The sequence below is a fragment of the Phyllobates terribilis genome, unplaced genomic scaffold (genome assembly GCF_046119375.1).
Source record: "Phyllobates terribilis strain yellow unplaced genomic scaffold, ASM4611937v1 Scaffold_381__1_contigs__length_1843176, whole genome shotgun sequence".
Taxonomy (NCBI): Eukaryota; Metazoa; Chordata; class Amphibia; order Anura; family Dendrobatidae; genus Phyllobates; species Phyllobates terribilis.
The window spans coordinates 776,039-799,204 of NW_027363141.1; the positions used below are offsets into that span (position 1 = coordinate 776,039).

General features: G+C 44.5%; 8 non-coding genes and 1 pseudogene across 8 annotated transcripts; all 9 read left to right on the forward strand.

The window, feature by feature from the left end:
• Positions 1 to 718: 718 nt before the first annotated feature.
• On the forward strand, positions 719 to 909 carry LOC141223941 (U2 spliceosomal RNA). The gene has a single exon (XR_012291461.1). It is a non-coding gene; the product is annotated as a U2 spliceosomal RNA (small nuclear RNA).
• A 1,115-nt stretch (positions 910 to 2,024) lies between these two features.
• On the forward strand, positions 2,025 to 2,215 carry LOC141223942 (U2 spliceosomal RNA). Its single transcript, XR_012291462.1, has one exon. It is a non-coding gene; the product is annotated as a U2 spliceosomal RNA (small nuclear RNA).
• A 1,115-nt stretch (positions 2,216 to 3,330) lies between these two features.
• Positions 3,331 to 3,521, forward strand: LOC141223943 (U2 spliceosomal RNA). The gene has a single exon (XR_012291463.1). It is a non-coding gene; the product is annotated as a U2 spliceosomal RNA (small nuclear RNA).
• A 6,155-nt stretch (positions 3,522 to 9,676) lies between these two features.
• On the forward strand, positions 9,677 to 9,875 carry LOC141224211 (U2 spliceosomal RNA). The gene has a single exon (XR_012291713.1). It is a non-coding gene; the product is annotated as a U2 spliceosomal RNA (small nuclear RNA).
• Positions 9,876 to 10,990: 1,115 nt separating this feature from the next.
• On the forward strand, positions 10,991 to 11,181 carry LOC141223944 (U2 spliceosomal RNA). The gene has a single exon (XR_012291464.1). It is a non-coding gene; the product is annotated as a U2 spliceosomal RNA (small nuclear RNA).
• Positions 11,182 to 12,296: 1,115 nt separating this feature from the next.
• LOC141223946 (U2 spliceosomal RNA) lies at positions 12,297 to 12,487 on the forward strand. Its single transcript, XR_012291466.1, has one exon. It is a non-coding gene; the product is annotated as a U2 spliceosomal RNA (small nuclear RNA).
• A 1,999-nt stretch (positions 12,488 to 14,486) lies between these two features.
• On the forward strand, positions 14,487 to 14,662 carry LOC141224205 (U2 spliceosomal RNA; annotated as a pseudogene).
• Positions 14,663 to 20,837: 6,175 nt separating this feature from the next.
• Positions 20,838 to 21,027, forward strand: LOC141224194 (U2 spliceosomal RNA). Its single transcript, XR_012291699.1, has one exon. It is a non-coding gene; the product is annotated as a U2 spliceosomal RNA (small nuclear RNA).
• A 1,115-nt stretch (positions 21,028 to 22,142) lies between these two features.
• LOC141223947 (U2 spliceosomal RNA) lies at positions 22,143 to 22,333 on the forward strand. Its single transcript, XR_012291467.1, has one exon. It is a non-coding gene; the product is annotated as a U2 spliceosomal RNA (small nuclear RNA).
• Positions 22,334 to 23,166: the final 833 nt, after the last annotated feature.

Here is a 23,166-nt window from a genome sequence, read left to right on the forward strand (position 1 = left end):
AAACTCACCTGAGCTAACAGGTATGTGCGCTGGTTACTCTGCTGCGCTTAAAATTTCTTTTTTGGTTTGCTACAATGCCTTTTCTGAAACGTTGTCTCCTTCTGCTGGAACACTGACTTCTTTCATTTAATGCCTGCAGACTATAAAAGAGAACCCAACCCAAAAAGTTTGGTTGATTAGTCTGTGGCATTCTGTTAAACTGTTGCTTATGGCGGTCTCTGTGAGCTTCTCAGCGACATTCAGCCAGCCAGGTATCCTGCCTGCAGTAGATGGAATGTGGCAATGGAACGCTGGCTGCGCGTGTCATAATAGGCTCTGAGCCTTTATATACCTGTGCACAGCAGCAGCCACCTTCAGTCTGCTGCTGGACAGCCAGCAGCAGCAGCAGCAGCAGGAGAGGTATGTAATCAGGAGCCCTCCTGCTAAGGGTAGACAGCTGCTCGTTCCACCCCACCCCCCGCCTTAATTGGTTCTCCTCCCTTCCAACGGTGTTGAGGCGGGTGGGAACAGCAGGGGGTGAAGGTGCTGTGTTTAAAGAGGTGGAGTTATGCAGATCTAAAACGCGTGGATTGCAGCAGCAGCAAGCCGAAAAGTGCAGGCATGTAAGGGATCTAGAGGTTGACAACATGTCTTCTTAACGGGAGTCCAGGAGCTCATCTCCACAAATAGACTTTTCAGGATCCTTGGGTGGCTCCGTAGTTTGAAACCAATTCTGGTTATCGCTTCTCGGCCTTTTGGCTAAGATCAAGTGTAGTATCTGTTCTTATCAGTTTAATATCTGATACGTCCCCTATCTGGGGACCATATATTAAATGGATTTTTAGAACAGGGAGATGGAAAAAGAGCTTGCTCTGTCCACTCCACGCATTGACCTGGTATTGCAGTATCTCCAGGACCGGTGCACCCCTTCTTTAATGCAGTTTCTAAAATCAGAAAGAATTGAATTCAATGTTTTTTGTTCATTTTGCTTGTTTGTCGGATTTTGGGATGGACTCTTTGGCTTTGCTTTTCTTCTCCTCATTGGATTTTTCATGTTCAAAGTTGCAGAAGCCAGATTACAAGCTCATTTTGGTTCAACTTCAGCAACTGTGCATTGCATTGCCATGTAATGTGATGCAATGCTATCTTTCTAGCTCTCCCTTTTTACTTCCTTTTGGATAAACAGACATATTAGGCAAGCATTTTGGAGCTTTCACCTAAATAACTACAGGTGGTGAGATAAGCTGCACAATATAATTGACCTTTCAGTATATTGTTGCACACACACCATCTATTTAGCAAATGCCCTTGTTATCAACAGCAGCCTTTTAAACTCACCTGAGCTAACAGGTATGTGCGCTGGTTACTCTGCTGCGCTTAAAATTTCTTTTTTGGTTTGCTACAATGCCTTTTCTGAAACGTTGTCTCCCTCTGCTGGAACACTGACTTCTTTCATTTAATGCCTGCAGACTATAAAAGAGAACCCAACCCAAAAAGTTTGGTTGATTAGTCTGTGGCATTCTGTTAAACTGTTGCTTATGGCGGTCTCTGTGAGCTTCTCAGCGACATTCAGCCAGCCAGGTATCCTGCCTGCAGTAGATGGAATGTGGCAATGGAACGCTGGCTGCGCGCGTCATAATAGGCTCTGAGCCTTTATATACCTGTGCACAGCAGCAGCCACCTTCAGTCTGCTGCTGGACAGCCAGCAGCAGCAGCAGCAGGAGAGGTATGTAATCAGGAGCCCTCCTGCTAAGGGTAGACAGCTGCTCGTTCCACCCCACCCCCCGCCTTAATTGGTTCTCCTCCCTTCCAACGGTGTTGAGGCGGGTGGGAACAGCAGGGGGTGAAGGTGCTGTGTTTAAAGAGGTGGAGTTATGCAGATCTAAAACGCGTGGATTGCAGCAGCAGCAAGCCGAAAAGTGCAGGCATGTAAGGGATCTAGAGGTTGACAACATGTCTTCTTAACGGGAGTCCAGGAGCTCATCTCCACAAATGGACTTTTCAGGATCCTTGGGTGGCTCCGTAGTTTGAAACCAATTCTGGTTATCGCTTCTCGGCCTTTTGGCTAAGATCAAGTGTAGTATCTGTTCTTATCAGTTTAATATCTGATACGTCCCCTATCTGGGGACCATATATTAAATGGATTTTTAGAACAGGGAGATGGAAAAAGAGCTTGCTCTGTCCACTCCACGCATTGACCTGGTATTGCAGTATCTCCAGGACCGGTGCACCCCTTCTTTAATGCAGTTTCTAAAATCAGAAAGAATTGAATTCAATGTTTTTTGTTCATTTTGCTTGTTTGTCGGATTTTGGGATGGACTCTTTGGCTTTGCTTTTCTTCTCCTCATTGGATTTTTCATGTTCAAAGTTGCAGAAGCCAGATTACAAGCTCATTTTGGTTCAACTTCAGCAACTGTGCATTGCATTGCCATGTAATGTGATGCAATGCTATCTTTCTAGCTCTCCCTTTTTACTTCCTTTTGGATAAACAGACATATTAGGCAAGCATTTTGGAGCTTTCACCTAAATAACTACAGGTGGTGAGATAAGCTGCACAATATAATTGACCTTTCAGTATATTGTTGCACACACACCATCTATTTAGCAAATGCCCTTGTTATCAACAGCAGCCTTTTAAACTCACCTGAGCTAACAGGTATGTGCGCTGGTTACTCTGCTGCGCTTAAAATTTCTTTTTTGGTTTGCTACAATGCCTTTTCTGAAACGTTGTCTCCCTCTGCTGGAACACTGACTTCTTTCATTTAATGCCTGCAGACTATAAAAGAGAACCCAACCCAAAAAGTTTGGTTGATTAGTCTGTGGCATTCTGTTAAACTGTTGCTTATGGCGGTCTCTGTGAGCTTCTCAGCGACATTCAGCCAGCCAGGTATCCTGCCTGCAGTAGATGGAATGTGGCAATGGAACGCTGGCTGCGCGTGTCATAATAGGCTCTGAGCCTTTATATACCTGTGCACAGCAGCAGCCACCTTCAGTCTGCTGCTGGACAGCCAGCAGCAGCAGCAGCAGGAGAGGTATGTAATCAGGAGCCCTCCTGCTAAGGGTAGACAGCTGCTCGTTCCACCCCACCCCCCGCCTTAATTGGTTCTCCTCCCTTCCAACGGTGTTGAGGCGGGTGGGAACAGCAGGGGGTGAAGGTGCTGTGTTTAAAGAGGTGGAGTTATGCAGATCTAAAACGCGTGGATTGCAGCAGCAGCAAGCCGAAAAGTGCAGGCATGTAAGGGATCTAGAGGTTGACAACATGTCTTCTTAACGGGAGTCCAGGAGCTCATCTCCACAAATGGACTTTTCAGGATCCTTGGGTGGCTCCGTAGTTTGAAACCAATTCTGGTTATCGCTTCTCGGCCTTTTGGCTAAGATCAAGTGTAGTATCTGTTCTTATCAGTTTAATATCTGATACGTCCCCTATCTGGGGACCATATATTAAATGGATTTTTAGAACAGGGAGATGGAAAAAGAGCTTGCTCTGTCCACTCCACGCATTGACCTGGTATTGCAGTATCTCCAGGACCGGTGCACCCCTTCTTTAATGCAGTTTCTAAAATCAGAAAGAATTGAATTCAATGTTTTTTGTTCATTTTGCTTGTTTGTCGGATTTTGGGATGGACTCTTTGGCTTTGCTTTTCTTCTCCTCATTGGATTTTTCATGTTCAAAGTTGCAGAAGCCAGATTACAAGCTCATTTTGGTTCAACTTCAGCAACTGTGCATTGCATTGCCATGTAATGTGATGCAATGCTATCTTTCTAGCTCTCCTTTTTTACTTCCTTTTGGATAAACAGACATATTAGGCAAGCATTTTGGAGCTTTCACCTAAATAACTACAGGTGGTGAGATAAGCTGCACAATATAATTGACCTTTCAGTATATTGTTGCACACACACCATCTATTTAGCAAATGCCCTTGTTATCAACAGCAGCCTTTTAAACTCACCTGAGCTAACAGGTATGTGCGCTGGTTACTCTGCTGCGCTTAAAATTTCTTTTTTGGCTTGCTACAATGCCTTTTCTGAAACTTTGTCTCCCTCTGCTGGAACACTGACTTCTTTCATTTAATGCCTGCAGACTATAAAAGAGAACCCAACCCAAAAAGTTTGGTTGATTAGTCTGTGGCATTCTGTTAAACTGTTGCTTATGGCGGTCTCTGTGAGCTTCTCAGCGACATTCAGCCAGCCAGGTATCCTGCCTGCAGTAGATGGAATGTGGCAATGGAACGCTGGCTGCGCGTGTCATAATAGGCTCTGAGCCTTTATATACCTGTGCACAGCAGCAGCCACCTTCAGTCTGCTGCTGGACAGCCAGCAGCAGCAGCAGCAGGAGAGGTATGTAATCAGGAGCCCTCCTGCTAAGGGTAGACAGCTGCTCGTTCCACCCCACCCCCCGCCTTAATTGGTTCTCCTCCCTTCCAACGGTGTTGAGGCGGGTGGGAACAGCAGGGGGTGAAGGTGCTGTGTTTAAAGAGGTGGAGTTATGCAGATCTAAAACGCGTGGATTGCAGCAGCAGCAAGCCGAAAAGTGCAGGCATGTAAGGGATCTAGAGGTTGACAACATGTCTTCTTAACGGGAGTCCAGGAGCTCATCTCCACAAATGGACTTTTCAGGATCCTTGGGTGGCTCCGTAGTTTGAAACCAATTCTGGTTATCGCTTCTCGGCCTTTTGGCTGCGATCGTATGACTGTACCTTGATTGGTGCGAGTCTCCTGGAGGAATCCGGACCCTTTTGTGGAGGATTTTCTGCTTTTTCCTGTGGTATTCCATACCGACAGAATCCAAGATGTCTTTTGTGAAGAACACCATCCGTTTGTCCGTGGATCCATCTGACCAGAACAAGAACAACGTGGTTTTCATTGTCCAAGACATCGTTGAAGGCAAAGCTGGAGCAAGACGTTCTGAGATCTTCAGTGTCAACGAATTTTCACGTCAAGGTAATTATGACGTTACCTTTATGGACCAGGATGTTTGCCTTAATGTCTTTGAATGGCTCCGTGGTCACTCTAGTGACCCCTGCTTGGAAGGAGTTAGATGGGAACCTTTGTTTGGTCTGCAAGAAAAGGAGGTGACTGTGACTGTCTATAACCCTTTTACAGACCCTGAGCTGCTGGAGTGCTTCCTCTCTCGCTACTGTGAATATGTGCGGAAGGGAGTGAAGCAAGTCAATTGTCTAGGAATCTTTAACTGTCAGTATAAATTCCGTGTGAAATTGAAAAGGGATCCTGACAGTGTGGGGGGCTTTAGACACCCTCCATCAAATTTTTCCGTTGCAGGCCATAGAGGTTTCCTCTTTTACCCAGGCCAGCCCATGTTTTGCCGTAGATGCTTTTCTTTCGGACATACCATGGTAACATGCCTTAAAGGGCAGTGTTGCCGAAATTGCAGAAAGGAGGGGCATATGGCCAACCAGTGTCCAGAGGCCAAGTCCTGTGATGTCTGTGGGAGTAGTGATCACATGTATAAGGACTGTCCTATGAGTGCACCTAGACGTTCTGATAAAGAACAAAAGGAGGAGGAGCTGGAGAGGAGGCAGATGGCAAGCGCACTGAAAGTGCTGGAAAGATTGGAGAGGGAGGAGAGAGAGGGAAGGAGGCGGGAAACTGGTAGAGCCTCTCCCTCTACGGCGCCAGAGGAGGTGTCCCTGAGACCATGTTCTTCTTCTGCTGAAGAAATGAGGAAGAAGCGGAGGGAAGAAAAGGAGTTCTGGAGGGAAGTGGCAAAGGTGGAGAAAAAGGCAGTGTCTGCGAGAATATCTAGGAAAGTGGTGGAAGCAGAGCTGCCTGAGATGATGACTTTTGGAGAGGCAATGGACGCAACAGGATGTGAAGTGCAAATCTCGGAACCCGACAGTCCTGAACACCCTTCGGGTCCTGAAAACATTGAAGATTTTTCTTCGGAGGATGATAGGGGTGCAAAGAAGAGTCGTAGGGAGGATGGTGGGGGCAGTGATGATGCAGTTTTTAGTGAGCCTCAGAGGAAGATCAGAACTGCCAGAATGAGGAGTGTGGCTGGTGAAGCCAGCGGGTCGGAAACCAGCTGTTCTGTTCTGATGGCGGAGGAGGATAGTGGTGGTGCTGGATAGTGTCACCATATAATATTGTAAATGTTTTTTCTTTTTGTCCTCTTGTGAGCTTTGGTTTAGGCCAAAGGCTATTTCTTTGTGTAATTGGTGAAGGAGTAGAAGTATTATGGGATTTACCATAGTGTCCCAAAACGTAAGAGTGTTTAAAAGTAAAGTAAGAAGAGCTGCTATTTTTGAGTTTTTAGCTATGCAAAATGCATCTATTTTTTGTTTACAAGAATGTGGGGTAGTGGATGGTGTGAAAGGGGATGAATGGTCTTATGGAGCGTCTGTGTGGTCGGGGAGTGCATGTAATAAGAATGATGGTGTGGGTATTTTGGTTAAAGGAAGGGAGGTTGTTTTGAGTGATTATTTGGTTATTGAGGTGGGGAGATGTATCCTTGCTAATTTTGTATACAAGAATGTAAAGTTTTGTGTTATTAATGTTTATGCGCCAGTTGAAAAAAATGAGCGCAAAAATTTATTTGAAAAAATTAAGCTTTTTGTTCCAGGAAGAATACCTGTGGTAATTGTGGGTGATATGAACTGTGATGTGGGGAGAGTGAATGTGGATGTGTCTGGGAAAGCATTATTGGAGTTAGTGAATGATTTTGGGTTGTGTGATATGCAGCGCGTGTGTAACATGAATCCTTTGTTGAACACTTTCTTTTCTGAGAGTGGTAGGGTACAATCCAGATTGGATTATTGTTTTATTTCTAAAAATATGGTTTCTGTTAATTATAGGCAGGAAAACGTTCTTTTTTCAGATCATGTGTGTATGTTGTGTGAGTTGGATATAAAAGTTGATGGAGTGTTTGGGAGAGGATTGTGGAAGTTAAATGTTAAACTGTTAGAGAATGAAGATGTGAGAAAGGAGTATGAAAGGCGGTATGAAGAATGGTGTAAGCATAAAAATGAGTTTGGGAATGTTTGTGAGTGGTGGGACTGGGTGAAGAAACAAACAAAAATGTTCTTTAAAAATTTAGGATACAAGTATGCAGCAATTAAAAGAGAGAGTTTTGTTAAACTGAACGCGCGGTTGAGCGTTTTGTATAAGTTAAGGGAAGGAGGAGTTGAGGTGGAGGAGGATATTTTAGAGGTAAAAAAGGAGATTAGTGAGTTTTTGTTGGAGAGAGGGAGAAGCATAGTGTTTAGGGCAAAGATTGATAAGATGGAGCAGGATGAGAAATGTTCTCGGTTTTTCTTTAAAAAAGTTTTTGGAAAGAAACAGAGTATGAGCGTGGTGTATGGAGCAGATGGAAGTGAGGTGAGTGGAGAGGATATGTGTGAAGAGGTGGCTAAGTTTTATGAGGATCTGTATGCAGTGAAACAGAGGGATGAATGTTTGGAGAATGATGTTTTGAGTGTGTTAGAGAGTAAGTTGAGTGAAGCAGAAAGAGAGAGAGTGATGGGTGAGGTGACTGGTGATGAGGTATGGAAGGTTATGTGTAGTATGGCTTTGAATAAGACGCCGGGGGAGGATGGCCTCCCAGTAGAATTTTATCGTGTGATGTGGGGTGTGATTGGTAAGGACTTTGTGGATGTATGTAAGTATATGTGGGGAAACATGGAGGTGGCTGAGAGTATGCGTGCAGGTATGGTTGTGTTAATTCCTAAGAAAGGGGATTTGAAAAGTCTGAGGAATTGGAGGCCAATAACGTTACTTAATTGTGATTATAAAATCTATGCAAAACTTATGGCTAATAGGATGCGTGATGTGATAGAGAGTGTGATTGGGGATGAGCAGTGTTGTGCGGTACCTGGGAGGCGGATTCATGAGTGTGTGTGTATGTTAAGAGATTGTCTATGGGATTGCATGGGTCGTAAGAAGAGTGTATTTTTGTTAAGTTTGGATTTTGAAAAGGCTTATGATAGGTTGTCGCATGGTTTTTTGTTCAGAGTGTTGTTAAAAATGGGTTTTCCGGCTGATTTTGTTGGGCGAGTGAGAAGTTTGTATGCGGGTGTTTATAGCTGTGTTTTAATGAATGGGTATGTGGGTAGGAAAGTGAATGTGTTTTCGGGTGTGCGACAGGGGTGTCCTTTGTCCCCTGTAGCATTTATTTGTGCAATTGAGCCATTGTTGTGTATGCTGAGGAAAGATAAGGTAATTCGTGGTGTGCAAGTGCCGGGAGGTGGAGGAAAAGAATGGAAAGTGAGTGGTTATATGGATGACGTGTGTGTATTATGTGATTCTGAATGTTCGGTGAGGCGGGTGAAGTTGTTAGTGTCTATTTTTTGTGGTGCATCTGCGTTTAAAGTGAATTGGGAAAAGAGTGAGTGTAAGGGTTTTGGAGGCGGAAGTTTAAGTAGGGATGTAGGTGTGAATGTAGTGAATGGACCTATTAAAGTTTTGGGTGTGAAGTTTTCAGAGAGTTTGGATGGGAAAGAAAGTTGGGATGATGCGAAAGGAAAAGTTGAGCAGAAGTTGAATTTTTGGAAATTGAGGAGTTTATCGTTTTTTGGGAAGATTTTAATTGTTAAGAGTGTGGTGTTGCCAATATTTTTATATATTGCGGTAGTATTTCCACCAGGATATATGTGTATGAGAAGCTTGAATAGAATTTTATTTGTTTTTTTGTGGAACTCGAAAATGGAGAGAGCTAGGAGAGAAATTTTGGTTAAAAGAGTGGAAAAAGGTGGTTTGGGTTTTCCGAATTTGGACGTGTTTTTTGGTGTGAATATCGTTGTGTTTGTTTTGAAAGTGATTAGGGCGGATGGAAAGTTTTCATCTATGTGTAGGTATTTATTTGGAGCGTATTTGTTTCGTTTAAAGTGGCAAGAAAGGGATTTGCGATGTCCGATTGCTTTTGAGGTGCCTGTATGGTATGTGTGGGTTTATAAGTTTTTGGTGAGGTATGAACTGTGTGATGCAGATGTGAGATTGCTGGAGAATAAGAAGGCTGTGTATAGGATGATTGAATGTAGAGAGGTAGAATGTGGAATAAATATGGTTAGGGGTGGTGATGTGCAGAAGGTTTGGAAGAAAGTGCGGATGAGTGGTATGACCAACAAACAGAGTGAAGTTGTGTGGCAGTCTTTACATGGAGTATTACCTGTGAGAGAGTTTCAGAGGAATAGAGGTTTGGTGAGGAGTGAAATGTGTCCAAGAAATGGCTGTGGTGGAAGGGAAAGTGTGTTGCATGTTTTTTGGAATTGCCAGTATGCTAGAGATGTGATTGGGAGAATGGGGCCTTTGTGTAAAGAATTGTGTGGTGTGAATTTGTTGTCTTTTGAGTTGTTTATGTTTGGTTTGGGAATATGTGATGGGACGAAGGAAAGAGTCTTGTGGTTGATGCTTGCATGTATAAAGGAAGTGTTATGGGATGTGAGGAATGTGTATGTGTTTAAAAGGAAGGAAATTGCTGTAAAGGATAGTGTGAAGGTGATTTTGGGGAAGATGTATGTGTGTTTCCTATGGGACAAAAAGAGGAGAGGGGAAGTGGATGCAGAGGGAATATGGAAAGTTAAAAAGTGGAGATATATTGTTAGTACCTCTTGATTTTTCTTATTGTTGTTTTGAAATATGAAATAAATATTTCCGATGATGATGGGGACAGCAAATTGCGTATTGGATTTGACGCAGCTGTTTTGATGGAATTTTCCTTTGTCTGGTTTTCATAGACTGTGGAATTTCCTCGTCTGAGGAGAAAAAAAAAAAAAAAAAAAAAAAAAAAATCTGTTCTTATCAGTTTAATATCTGATACGTCCCCTATCTGGGGACCATATATTAAATGGATTTTTAGAACAGGGAGATGGAAAAAGAGCTTGCTCTGTCCACTCCACGCATTGACCTGGTATTGCAGTATCTCCAGGACCGGTGCACCCCTTCTTTAATGCAGTTTCTAAAATCAGAAAGAATTGAATTCAATGTTTTTTGTTCATTTTGCTTGTTTGTCGGATTTTGGGATGGACTCTTTGGCTTTGCTTTTCTTCTCCTCATTGGATTTTTCATGTTCAAAGTTGCAGAAGCCAGATTACAAGCTCATTTTGGTTCAACTTCAGCAACTGTGCATTGCATTGCCATGTAATGTGATGCAATGCTATCTTTCTAGCTCTCCCTTTTTACTTCCTTTTGGATAAACAGACATATTAGGCAAGCATTTTGGAGCTTTCACCTAAATAACTACAGGTGGTGAGATAAGCTGCACAATATAATTGACCTTTCAGTATATTGTTGCACACACACCATCTATTTAGCAAATGCCCTTGTTATCAACAGCAGCCTTTTAAACTCACCTGAGCTAACAGGTATGTGCGCTGGTTACTCTGCTGCGCTTAAAATTTCTTTTTTGGTTTGCTACAATGCCTTTTCTGAAACGTTGTCTCCTTCTGCTGGAACACTGACTTCTTTCATTTAATGCCTGCAGACTATAAAAGAGAACCCAACCCAAAAAGTTTGGTTGATTAGTCTGTGGCATTCTGTTAAACTGTTGCTTATGGCGGTCTCTGTGAGCTTCTCAGCGACATTCAGCCAGCCAGGTATCCTGCCTGCAGTAGATGGAATGTGGCAATGGAACGCTGGCTGCGCGTGTCATAATAGGCTCTGAGCCTTTATATACCTGTGCACAGCAGCAGCCACCTTCAGTCTGCTGCTGGACAGCCAGCAGCAGCAGCAGCAGGAGAGGTATGTAATCAGGAGCCCTCCTGCTAAGGGTAGACAGCTGCTCGTTCCACCCCACCCCCCGCCTTAATTGGTTCTCCTCCCTTCCAACGGTGTTGAGGCGGGTGGGAACAGCAGGGGGTGAAGGTGCTGTGTTTAAAGAGGTGGAGTTATGCAGATCTAAAACGCGTGGATTGCAGCAGCAGCAAGCCGAAAAGTGCAGGCATGTAAGGGATCTAGAGGTTGACAACATGTCTTCTTAACGGGAGTCCAGGAGCTCATCTCCACAAATGGACTTTTCAGGATCCTTGGGTGGCTCCGTAGTTTGAAACCAATTCTGGTTATCGCTTCTCGGCCTTTTGGCTAAGATCAAGTGTAGTATCTGTTCTTATCAGTTTAATATCTGATACGTCCCCTATCTGGGGACCATATATTAAATGGATTTTTAGAACAGGGAGATGGAAAAAGAGCTTGCTCTGTCCACTCCACGCATTGACCTGGTATTGCAGTATCTCCAGGACCGGTGCACCCCTTCTTTAATGCAGTTTCTAAAATCAGAAAGAATTGAATTCAATGTTTTTTGTTCATTTTGCTTGTTTGTCGGATTTTGGGATGGACTCTTTGGCTTTGCTTTTCTTCTCCTCATTGGATTTTTCATGTTCAAAGTTGCAGAAGCCAGATTACAAGCTCATTTTGGTTCAACTTCAGCAACTGTGCATTGCATTGCCATGTAATGTGATGCAATGCTATCTTTCTAGCTCTCCCTTTTTACTTCCTTTTGGATAAACAGACATATTAGGCAAGCATTTTGGAGCTTTCACCTAAATAACTACAGGTGGTGAGATAAGCTGCACAATATAATTGACCTTTCAGTATATTGTTGCACACACACCATCTATTTAGCAAATGCCCTTGTTATCAACAGCAGCCTTTTAAACTCACCTGAGCTAACAGGTATGTGCGCTGGTTACTCTGCTGCGCTTAAAATTTCTTTTTTGGTTTGCTACAATGCCTTTTCTGAAACGTTGTCTCCTTCTGCTGGAACACTGACTTCTTTCATTTAATGCCTGCAGACTATAAAAGAGAACCCAACCCAAAAAGTTTGGTTGATTAGTCTGTGGCATTCTGTTAAACTGTTGCTTATGGCGGTCTCTGTGAGCTTCTCAGCGACATTCAGCCAGCCAGGTATCCTGCCTGCAGTAGATGGAATGTGGCAATGGAACGCTGGCTGCGCGTGTCATAATAGGCTCTGAGCCTTTATATACCTGTGCACAGCAGCAGCCACCTTCAGTCTGCTGCTGGACAGCCAGCAGCAGCAGCAGCAGGAGAGGTATGTAATCAGGAGCCCTCCTGCTAAGGGTAGACAGCTGCTCGTTCCACCCCACCCCCCGCCTTATTTGGTTCTCCTCCCTTCCAACGGTGTTGAGGCGGGTGGGAACAGCAGGGGGTGAAGGTGCTGTGTTTAAAGAGGTGGAGTTATGCAGATCTAAAACGCGTGGATTGCAGCAGCAGCAAGCCGAAAAGTGCAGGCATGTAAGGGATCTAGAGGTTGACAACATGTCTTCTTAACGGGAGTCCAGGAGCTCATCTCCACAAATGGACTTTTCAGGATCCTTGGGTGGCTCCGTAGTTTGAAACCAATTCTGGTTATCGCTTCTCGGCCTTTTGGCTAAGATCAAGTGTAGTATCTGTTCTTATCAGTTTAATATCTGATACGTCCCCTATCTGGGGACCATATATTAAATGGATTTTTAGAACAGGGAGATGGAAAAAGAGCTTGCTCTGTCCACTCCACGCATTGACCTGGTATTGCAGTATCTCCAGGACCGGTGCACCCCTTCTTTAATGCAGTTTCTAAAATCAGAAAGAATTGAATTCAATGTTTTTTGTTCATTTTGCTTGTTTGTCGGATTTTGGGATGGACTCTTTGGCTTTGCTTTTCTTCTCCTCATTGGATTTTTCATGTTCAAAGTTGCAGAAGCCAGATTACAAGCTCATTTTGGTTCAACTTCAGCAACTGTGCATTGCATTGCCATGTAATGTGATGCAATGCTATCTTTCTAGCTCTCCCTTTTTACTTCCTTTTGGATAAACAGACATATTAGGCAAGCATTTTGGAGCTTTCACCTAAATAACTACAGGTGGTGAGATAAGCTGCACAATATAATTGACCTTTCAGTATATTGTTGCACACACACCATCTATTTAGCAAATGCCCTTGTTATCAACAGCAGCCTTTTAAACTCACCTGAGCTAACAGGTATGTGCGCTGGTTACTCTGCTGCGCTTAAAATTTCTTTTTTGGTTTGCTACAATGCCTTTTCTGAAACGTTGTCTCCTTCTGCTGGAACACTGACTTCTTTCATTTAATGCCTGCAGACTATAAAAGAGAACCCAACCCAAAAAGTTTGGTTGATTAGTCTGTGGCATTCTGTTAAACTGTTGCTTATGGCGGTCTCTGTGAGCTTCTCAGCGACATTCAGCCAGCCAGGTATCCTGCCTGCAGTAGATGGAATGTGGCAATGGAACGCTGGCTGCGCGTGTCATAATAGGCTCTGAGCCTTTATATACCTGTGCACAGCAGCAGCCACCTTCAGTCTGCTGCTGGACAGCCAGCAGCAGCAGCAGGAGAGGTATGTAATCAGGAGCCCTCCTGCTAAGGGTAGACAGCTGCTCGTTCCACCCCACCCCCCGCCTTAATTGGTTCTCCTCCCTTCCAACGGTGTTGAGGCGGGTGGGAACAGCAGGGGGTGAAGGTGCTGTGTTTAAAGAGGTGGAGTTATGCAGATCTAAAACGCGTGGATTGCAGCAGCAGCAAGCCGAAAAGTGCAGGCATGTAAGGGATCTAGAGGTTGACAACATGTCTTCTTAACGGGAGTCCAGGAGCTCATCTCCACAATGGACTTTTCAGGATCCTTGGGTGGCTCCGTAGTTTGAAACCAATTCTGGTTATCGCTTCTCGGCCTTTTCGCTAAGATCAAGTGTAGTATCTTTCGAAAAGGCGGTTTTGGATGTTGGCCGCCCTAGTAGATTGATACATTATGCACACTGGGGTTTAGGCGCTTGTTAGTACGCCAGTTGGCTAATATAGTCATCTGGTGGAAAGCATGGCCCCCCAGGATCGACGCCATTGGGCCGGGGAAGATCGAAAGCCCGAAGTGTGAAGTGCCCCAGGAGTGGTGACCCTGGGGTGCCTTAACTCACTGGGATTGGGAACCCCACTTGAGTTTATGGCACATTTGCACTAGCACTTCAATATTTCTTTCTTCACACACACCCTTATTCCGGGCCTTCTGGCCTTAGGATGGGGAATTTTTCAATTCCCGGTCGAAGGTCCGGGCAGTATTATACTGTGAAACCTTCACTATTTATTTAATTTTTTTTGTCACTGTGTGTCCACTTTTTCACGTGTGTCCACGTCCTTACTAGGATTTTGTCGGGATGCGGTTCCCTTACGGGTTCCTCTCTTGGCAGGTCTAGGGGGGGAGTGTGTGGCCATCAGGTTCCGCTCCCCCCTGAACCCCCCTGGCTCTCCTCTTTCGGGAGGAGAGCATTGTTGGCTCCCCTCTTCCGGGAGGGGAGCACAGTCTATGGCTCCCAGTGCCTTGCTCGGGTGAGAACTCGGGCAGGTATTGGGGGTAAGATTGGGTCGCCTCTGGCTCCGGCTGGAGGTGGCTATTTGTCCCTGTTCCTCGCTGTGGCCTTCTGTCTCGGAGGGACGGGGAATGGTTTGGGGGACCCTTCTCCTTTTGGAGAGGGTTTTAAGAAGACCAGCATCCTAGTGCACTTTTTTTGTGGCACTTGTCACTTTTTTAAGCGCACTCGGGTTTTGTACACGAATTCGGGCTTTCAAAAAAAAAAATCTGTTCTTATCAGTTTAATATCTGATACGTCCCCTATCTGGGGACCATATATTAAATGGATTTTTAGAACAGGGAGATGGAAAAAGAGCTTGCTCTGTCCACTCCACGCATTGACCTGGTATTGCAGTATCTCCAGGACCGGTGCACCCCTTCTTTAATGCAGTTTCTAAAATCAGAAAGAATTGAATTCAATGTTTTTTGTTCATTTTGCTTGTTTGTCGGATTTTGGGATGGACTCTTTGGCTTTGCTTTTCTTCTCCTCATTGGATTTTTCATGTTCAAAGTTGCAGAAGCCAGATTACAAGCTCATTTTGGTTCAACTTCAGCAACTGTGCATTGCATTGCCATGTAATGTGATGCAATGCTATCTTTCTAGCTCTCCCTTTTTACTTCCTTTTGGATAAACAGACATATTAGGCAAGCATTTTGGAGCTTTCACCTAAATAACTACAGGTGGTGAGATAAGCTGCACAATATAATTGACCTTTCAGTATATTGTTGCACACACACCATCTATTTAGCAAATGCCCTTGTTATCAACAGCAGCCTTTTAAACTCACCTGAGCTAACAGGTATGTGCGCTGGTTACTCTGCTGCGCTTAAAATTTCTTTTTTGGTTTGCTACAATGCCTTTTCTGAAACGTTGTCTCCTTCTGCTGGAACACTGACTTCTTTCATTTAATGCCTGCAGACTATAAAAGAGAACCCAACCCAAAAAGTTTGGTTGATTAGTCTGTGGCATTCTGTTAAACTGTTGCTTATGGCGGTCTCTGTGAGCTTCTCAGCGACATTCAGCCAGCCAGGTATCCTGCCTGCAGTAGATGGAATGTGGCAATGGAACGCTGGCTGCGCGTGTCATAATAGGCTCTGAGCCTTTATATACCTGTGCACAGCAGCAGCCACCTTCAGTCTGCTGCTGGACAGCCAGCAGCAGCAGCAGCAGGAGAGGTATGTAATCAGGAGCCCTCCTGCTAAGGGTAGACAGCTGCTCGTTCCACCCCACCCCCCGCCTTAATTGGTTCTCCTCCCTTCCAACGGTGTTGAGGCGGGTGGGAACAGCAGGGGGTGAAGGTGCTGTGTTTAAAGAGGTGGAGTTATGCAGATCTAAAACGCGTGGATTGCAGCAGCAGCAAGCCGAAAAGTGCAGGCATGTAAGGGATCTAGAGGTTGACAACATGTCTTCTTAACGGGAGTCCAGGAGCTCATCTCCACAAATGGACTTTTCAGGATCCTTGGGTGGCTCCGTAGTTTGAAACCAATTCTGGTTATCGCTTCTCGGCCTTTTGGCACGATCTATCAGGTTTACCTGTGTGGTCTTGCCTGTGAGGTGCTCTTGGTACCCTTTCTCTCGGCCTGGGGGGATCGTTCCTTTTCGGAGGGACTTAACCCCCCTGCTGCTATTGGGAGGAAGGATTAGTCCGGGAGCAATGGGAAGGGATCCCATGAAGGCTTGCGCCTTTCAGAGAGAAGAGTCGGTACGTTCCTGAGTGAAGGATGCCGGCAACGCTCACATATTCATCGGGTGATGCCCGGATGCGGAACACCGTGAGGATTGAAGTTGGAGCAGGATCGAGGACGGAGAAGAATTTGGATTACATCTGCCATAGGATTCTGCTTGGAGTTCTGGAGTTTCGGCGGGAAGACATATTCTGCTTCCAGGACAATGAGTACAAGGGGACTTACACCATCACCTTCAAGAGCCAGGGATGCTGTCACCAACTCGTACAAAAGGTAAATGAGAAAAACTACTTGGATGAATTGGATGGACTAACCTTTTGTCTCTTGTATGCCTATGACGAGATCCCTATCGTGGTGCATTTCCCGAACCCCTTTGTGGAAGCTGCAGACATCTCGACCTACCTTATCCGTTATTGTGACGATCTGAGATACCTGGGCACTGTGAAGAACGCGGTAGGCTTCTGGTGCGGCAAGAGGAGGTACATGGCCCGTCTAAAGAGGGACCCAAGCGGAGTGGGAGGAATGCTACACCCTCCCTCAACATTTGTGATCGGTAAGAGCAGAGGCTACTTATTTTACCCTGGAATGCCGGTATGTTGCAGGAACTGTGGACAAATGGGTCATACCCAAACGTCCTGCACAGGCAGGAAAGTAGACCGCTGCAATAATTGCAGCTGTTACGGACATTTAATGAAGGACTGTCCCGCTGGGAGGAAATGCAATCTTTGTGGTGAGGCGGGGCACATGTTCCGAGGATGCCCCAACAGGACCAGGACCAGGACCTACGCAGAAGCTGCATCTTCTGCAGCTGAGCCGATGCGCCCGCCGGTCTTCACTGGCGGGCCGGCGTCGGAGGGCGGTTCGAAGGGCGAGAAGGCTGGGATGGAGCAGGGAGCCGGAGGCCCCTCTGGGGCGGCCCCTGCATCGAAGTCCCTTAACGATGGGCGGACCTCGCATGGACCGGAGCGGAGGGGTCCTCCTTCTGGGAGGGTATCCTCCGTGTCGATGGTTCCCGATACCGATCCTGTTGGGCTGGAGGGTGGTGCCCCTGTGCGGTTGGCTACAGGGGACCACGCAGCGATGGCCTCAGGATCTTCCAGGGCGATTAGCCAGCCAGATGAGGGGGCTTTGCTTCTAGGTGGCGAACATCAGGGAATCGGTGTTGGTGATCTTATCCTGATGGACCAGTCTCTCCCCCTGGAGGAGGTGGAGGAAGAGGAGGACTGCACCAGTGACCTAGTGGAGTCTGCCCCGAAAAAGAGACGGAATGTCGAAGCCCCAGTGTCTCCTGGAATGTGGCTGGGAACCGTGACCTACGAGGGGGCAACCGCCGGCTCACAGAATATCGAGTCGTTTGGGTCCTCTAGCCCGGATGTCCTGGAGCAATTTGACATACAGGGCTTTGAGTCAGGTGTCCTCATGGAAGATCCACCACCCTGACCTATGAATGCCGACATTAAGACTTGTCTCACTGAATGTGAGGTCATTAAAGAGCCCAGTTCGTAGGGCTGCTCTATTCAAGTATTTAGAAACCGCTGACTTTGACATTTGTTTATTACAGGAATGCGGGATACAACATGCACTAAATTATAATGACATCAAGACAGATTGGAGACTGGGGCCCTCCATCTGGTCTGGCTCCAATGACAACAAGTCAGCGGGGGTGGGCTTCCTCTGTCGTGGGAGAAATATTACTGTAAATGCTGTCACAGAAATAGTACCAGGCAGAGTGGTTTTAGTGCATTTTAAATTTAATGGTTTTACCCTACGTGTAATGAATATTTATGCTCCCCCTGATAAGCAAGAGAGAATTAATTTATTTGGGATATTGCCATTGTACTGTACTGGGTCATCTCCCCTGATCGTAGGGGGTGATTTTAATTGTCTTTGTGCTAGTGAACAACGAGCGGGGGGTGACCCTTTACGCAAATTGGATAAGTCATGTCATCTATTGAAAGATTTTATAACTGATTTTAAATTATGCGATGCGTGGAGGTCACTCCTGCCGACGGACCCTGGTTATACGTGGTCCGGAAGAGGGGTGTCCTCCAGGATCGATTTTATTTTCCTATCAGATGACTTTAACCCTGTAAAATGTGTTTTAACATCAAATATATTTTCTGACCATAAGGGCTTGGAGGTGCACCTAGAATACCGGGATGAACAGAGGGTCAACAGGAGCCTCTGGCGTCTAAGTACTTACCTGCTGGAGGACCCTCTGATTCGACAAGACTTTGGTAAAGCCTATCAAGCCTGGCGGCGACAAAAACCTTCTGATGCCCCTATGGTAACCTGGTGGGAAAATTTGAAAAAAAAAGTCAGAATGTTTTTTATAAAAGCAGGGAGACGTAAAGCTAGAGAGAAAAAAAGATGTTTTAGTGATCTTAACACCAAACTACAAACACTTTTTAAATTCAAAGAGCTAGGGGTGGAGGTGGGAGATGATATTGCTAGCCTAAAAACTGAAATTCAGAACTGCATAGACACAAAGGGGAAAGAGATTATTTTTAACTCTAGAGTGCAGCACTTGGAGGAGGGGGAGAAGTGCTCTCGCTTCTTCTTCAAAAAAGTCATGGATAAAAGAGAAGTGATCACAAATCTAGAGGGTGAAACATCTATGCAGGGAATGTTGAATGCTACTTTTAACTTTTATAAGCATCTTTTTAGTAAAAAGTGTATAGATGAGTCCTTTTTATCTGATGCTCTTAATGATCTCGATTTTAAGTTAAATTTTACAGACCAGGAGTTTTTAGAACGCGATATTGTTTTAGAGGAATTATTTTATGTTTTTAAAAGTTTCTCTAAGGGTAAAGCACCTGGGTGTGACGGACTACCTGTAGAATTTTACCTTACTTTTTGGGACATTTTAAAAGAGGACCTTTTTATGCTTTTTAAAGAAGTTTTTATTTCTGAACAGTTGCCATTTTCGTGGAGGAGAGGAGTGGTGTCTTTGATATATAAAAAAGGTGATCGCAGTGCTCTAGCGAATTGGAGACCCATAACTCTCCTAAACGTTGATTACAAGGTACTTGCTAAGGTGGTTGCAAACCGGCTCAGGAGTGTCATTGCCAAACTAATCCAGCCTGAGCAGGTTTGTAGTGTACCAGGCAGAAGTATTTCAGAGGTTTTAAACGTATTAAGGGATGTAATTTGGTATTCCAGAGACCGGGGTCAAAATGTAGCTCTTTTAGCCCTAGATTTTGAAAAAGCTTTCGATAGAGTCTCTCATAGATTTCTTTTTAGAGTTTTAAAAAGAATGGGTATCCCTAATATGCTTTTAAATTGTATTAAGATTTTATATAAAAATTGTTTTAGTCAAATTTCTCTTAATGGCTTTTTAACAGATGGAGTTCCCCTTGAGTCCGGAGTGAAGCAGGGATGCCCCTTGTCGCCCATCCTGTTCATCTGCGCCATGGAGCCCCTGCTGAGCGCAATAAGGAAAGACAAAGTGATTAGAGGGGTTCCTGTTCCTGGCGGAGGTGGCAGTGATGTGAGAGTCTTTGGCTACATGGATGACGTGACGGTTGTGTGCGTGGACCCTGCTTCCCTCCGGAGGGCGGTGTTGCGCATTGAATTTTTTTCCCAGGCATCCGGGTTTAAACTTAATTTAAATAAATCTGAATGTCTGACTTTGGGATCCTGGGACACCGCCCAACTCCCGCAGCTCACTATAAAACGAGACAATGTAAAAATTCTTGGAGTTGTTTTTAACGAGGAGAATGTGGGAACTCAAAGCTGGGAGAATGTCATAGAAAAAATGTCAAAGAAAATATCATTTTGGGGTTTGAGGTCCCTAACAATGGAGGGGAAAATTTTAATTATAAAATCAGTGTTGTTACCCCTCATACTGTATATAGCTATGGTGTACCCCCCCTCTGATGTTTTAATTAAAAAAATGACTAGGATGATCTTTATGTTTTTATGGAACTCCAAAATGGAAAAATTAAGGCGGGAAATAATGAGGAAGAATAAAATGAACGGCGGAAGGGATGTCCCCGACTTACATATTTATTTGTATTTAAATTATTTCTGCTTTTGTTTCAAACATTTTAATGGTAATAGTGCGCTAAGTTATTTTTTAAAATATACTTGTGGGATGATTTTTAAAAGATGGTTTAAGTTGTCGTTGAATTCCCCTGTTTTACTATGCCCCCCCAAACACCAAGCAATCTTAGAAAAGACTGTTCGATTTTATAGCCTTGGTGATTTTAATATGGACATTTTTAAAGACCGCAAGAAGCTTTTATCTTTTCTGAGGAGGAATGAAGATGTGACCCCCATAGTAAATTTCTCAGAAGAGAGATCGAAGCAAGTTTGGAAGAATGTCTTCGGGAAATTCTTAGCAAATGGACATAAGGACATCGCATGGATGGTGGTCCACCAGTGCCTCCCCACCAGAGAATTTCAACACAGGAGAGGCCTGGTGGCCAGAGCAAAATGCCCCAGAGACTCATGTGTTAATGACGAAACCACCTTGCACCTTATGTGGAATTGCCCATTTGCACAGGAATTTTGGCACAAAGTTGGGATTCTTTTAAAATGGACTTGCGGTTTAAGAGATTTTAACCATGAATATGTTTTATATGGCCTTTTTAAATGTCCGACCCCTCAACAGTATTGTATATGTTGGTGTATGATTAACTGTTTTAAAGACGCCCTTTGGAAGGCACGCAATATTTTACTTTTTAAACGTGATGCTATTTCTGTGAAGGATTGTCTTAAAATTGCTTTTAGCCAGATGTATATTTATTACTTGAGGGATGTCAAATGTATTGGGAGAAGGGATGCCAATCGTATATGGGGTTTTTATGGGTGGAATTCTGTGTTTTATTAATGTATTGTTTGTGTTGCTGTTTTTGATTGTAAACCATCTTTTACGCACATAATAAAATATGTTGAAACCTGATCTGTTCTTATCAGTTTAATATCTGATACGTCCCCTATCTGGGGACCATATATTAAATGGATTTTTAGAACAGGGAGATGGAAAAAGAGCTTGCTCTGTCCACTCCACGCATTGACCTGGTATTGCAGTATCTCCAGGACCGGTGCACCCCTTCTTTAATGCAGTTTCTAAAATCAGAAAGAATTGAATTCAATGTTTTTTGTTCATTTTGCTTGTTTGTCGGATTTTGGGATGGACTCTTTGGCTTTGCTTTTCTTCTCCTCATTGGATTTTTCATGTTCAAAGTTGCAGAAGCCAGATTACAAGCTCATTTTGGTTCAACTTCAGCAACTGTGCATTGCATTGCCATGTAATGTGATGCAATGCTATCTTTCTAGCTCTCCCTTTTTACTTCCTTTTGGATAAACAGACATATTAGGCAAGCATTTTGGAGCTTTCACCTAAATAACTACAGGTGGTGAGATAAGCTGCACAATATAATTGACCTTTCAGTATATTGTTGCACACACACCATCTATTTAGCAAATGCCCTTGTTATCAACAGCAGCCTTTTAAACTCACCTGAGCTAACAGGTATGTGCGCTGGTTACTCTGCTGCGCTTAAAATTTCTTTTTTGGTTTGCTACAATGCCTTTTCTGAAACGTTGTCTCCTTCTGCTGGAACACTGACTTCTTTCATTTAATGCCTGCAGACTATAAAAGAGAACCCAACCCAAAAAGTTTGGTTGATTAGTCTGTGGCATTCTGTTAAACTGTTGCTTATGGCGGTCTCTGTGAGCTTCTCAGCGACATTCAGCCAGCCAGGTATCCTGCCTGCAGTAGATGGAATGTGGCAATGGAACGCTGGCTGCGCGTATCATAATAGGCTCTGAGCCTTTATATACCTGTGCACAGCAGCAGCCACCTTCAGTCTGCTGCTGGACAGCCAGCAGCAGCAGCAGCAGGAGAGGTATGTAATCAGGAGCCCTCCTGCTAAGGGTAGACAGCTGCTCGTTCCACCCCACCCCCCGCCTTAATTGGTTCTCCTCCCTTCCAACGGTGTTGAGGCGGGTGGGAACAGCAGGGGGTGAAGGTGCTGTGTTTAAAGAGGTGGAGTTATGCAGATCTAAAACGCGTGGATTGCAGCAGCAGCAAGCCGAAAAGTGCAGGCATGTAAGGGATCTAGAGGTTGACAACATGTCTTCTTAACGGGAGTCCAGGAACTCATCTCCACAAATGGACTTTTCAGGATCCTTGGGTGGCTCCGTAGTTTGAAACCAATTCTGGTTATCGCTTCTCGGCCTTTTGGCTAAGATCAAGTGTAGTATCTGTTCTTATCAGTTTAATATCTGATACGTCCCCTATCTGGGGACCATATATTAAATGGATTTTTAGAACAGGGAGATGGAAAAAGAGCTTGCTCTGTCCACTCCACGCATTGACCTGGTATTGCAGTATCTCCAGGACCGGTGCACCCCTTCTTTAATGCAGTTTCTAAAATCAGAAAGAATTGAATTCAATGTTTTTTGTTCATTTTGCTTGTTTGTCGGATTTTGGGATGGACTCTTTGGCTTTGCTTTTCTTCTCCTCATTGGATTTTTCATGTTCAAAGTTGCAGAAGCCAGATTACAAGCTCATTTTGGTTCAACTTCAGCAACTGTGCATTGCATTGCCATGTAATGTGATGCAATGCTATCTTTCTAGCTCTCCCTTTTTACTTCCTTTTGGATAAACAGACATATTAGGCAAGCATTTTGGAGCTTTCACCTAAATAACTACAGGTGGTGAGATAAGCTGCACAATATAATTGACCTTTCAGTATATTGTTGCACACACACCATCTATTTAGCAAATGCCCTTGTTATCAACAGCAGCCTTTTAAACTCACCTGAGCTAACAGGTATGTGCGCTGGTTACTCTGCTGCGCTTAAAATTTCTTTTTTGGTTTGCTACAATGCCTTTTCTGAAACGTTGTCTCCTTCTGCTGGAACACTGACTTCTTTCATTTAATGCCTGCAGACTATAAAAGAGAACCCAACCCAAAAAGTTTGGTTGATTAGTCTGTGGCATTCTGTTAAACTGTTGCTTATGGCGGTCTCTGTGAGCTTCTCAGCGACATTCAGCCAGCCAGGTATCCTGCCTGCAGTAGATGGAATGTGGCAATGGAACGCTGGCTGCGCGTGTCATAATAGGCTCTGAGCCTTTATATACCTGTGCACAGCAGCAGCCACCTTCAGTCTGCTGCTGGACAGCCAGCAGCAGCAGCAGCAGGAGAGGTATGTAATCAGGAGCCCTCCTGCTAAGGGTAGACAG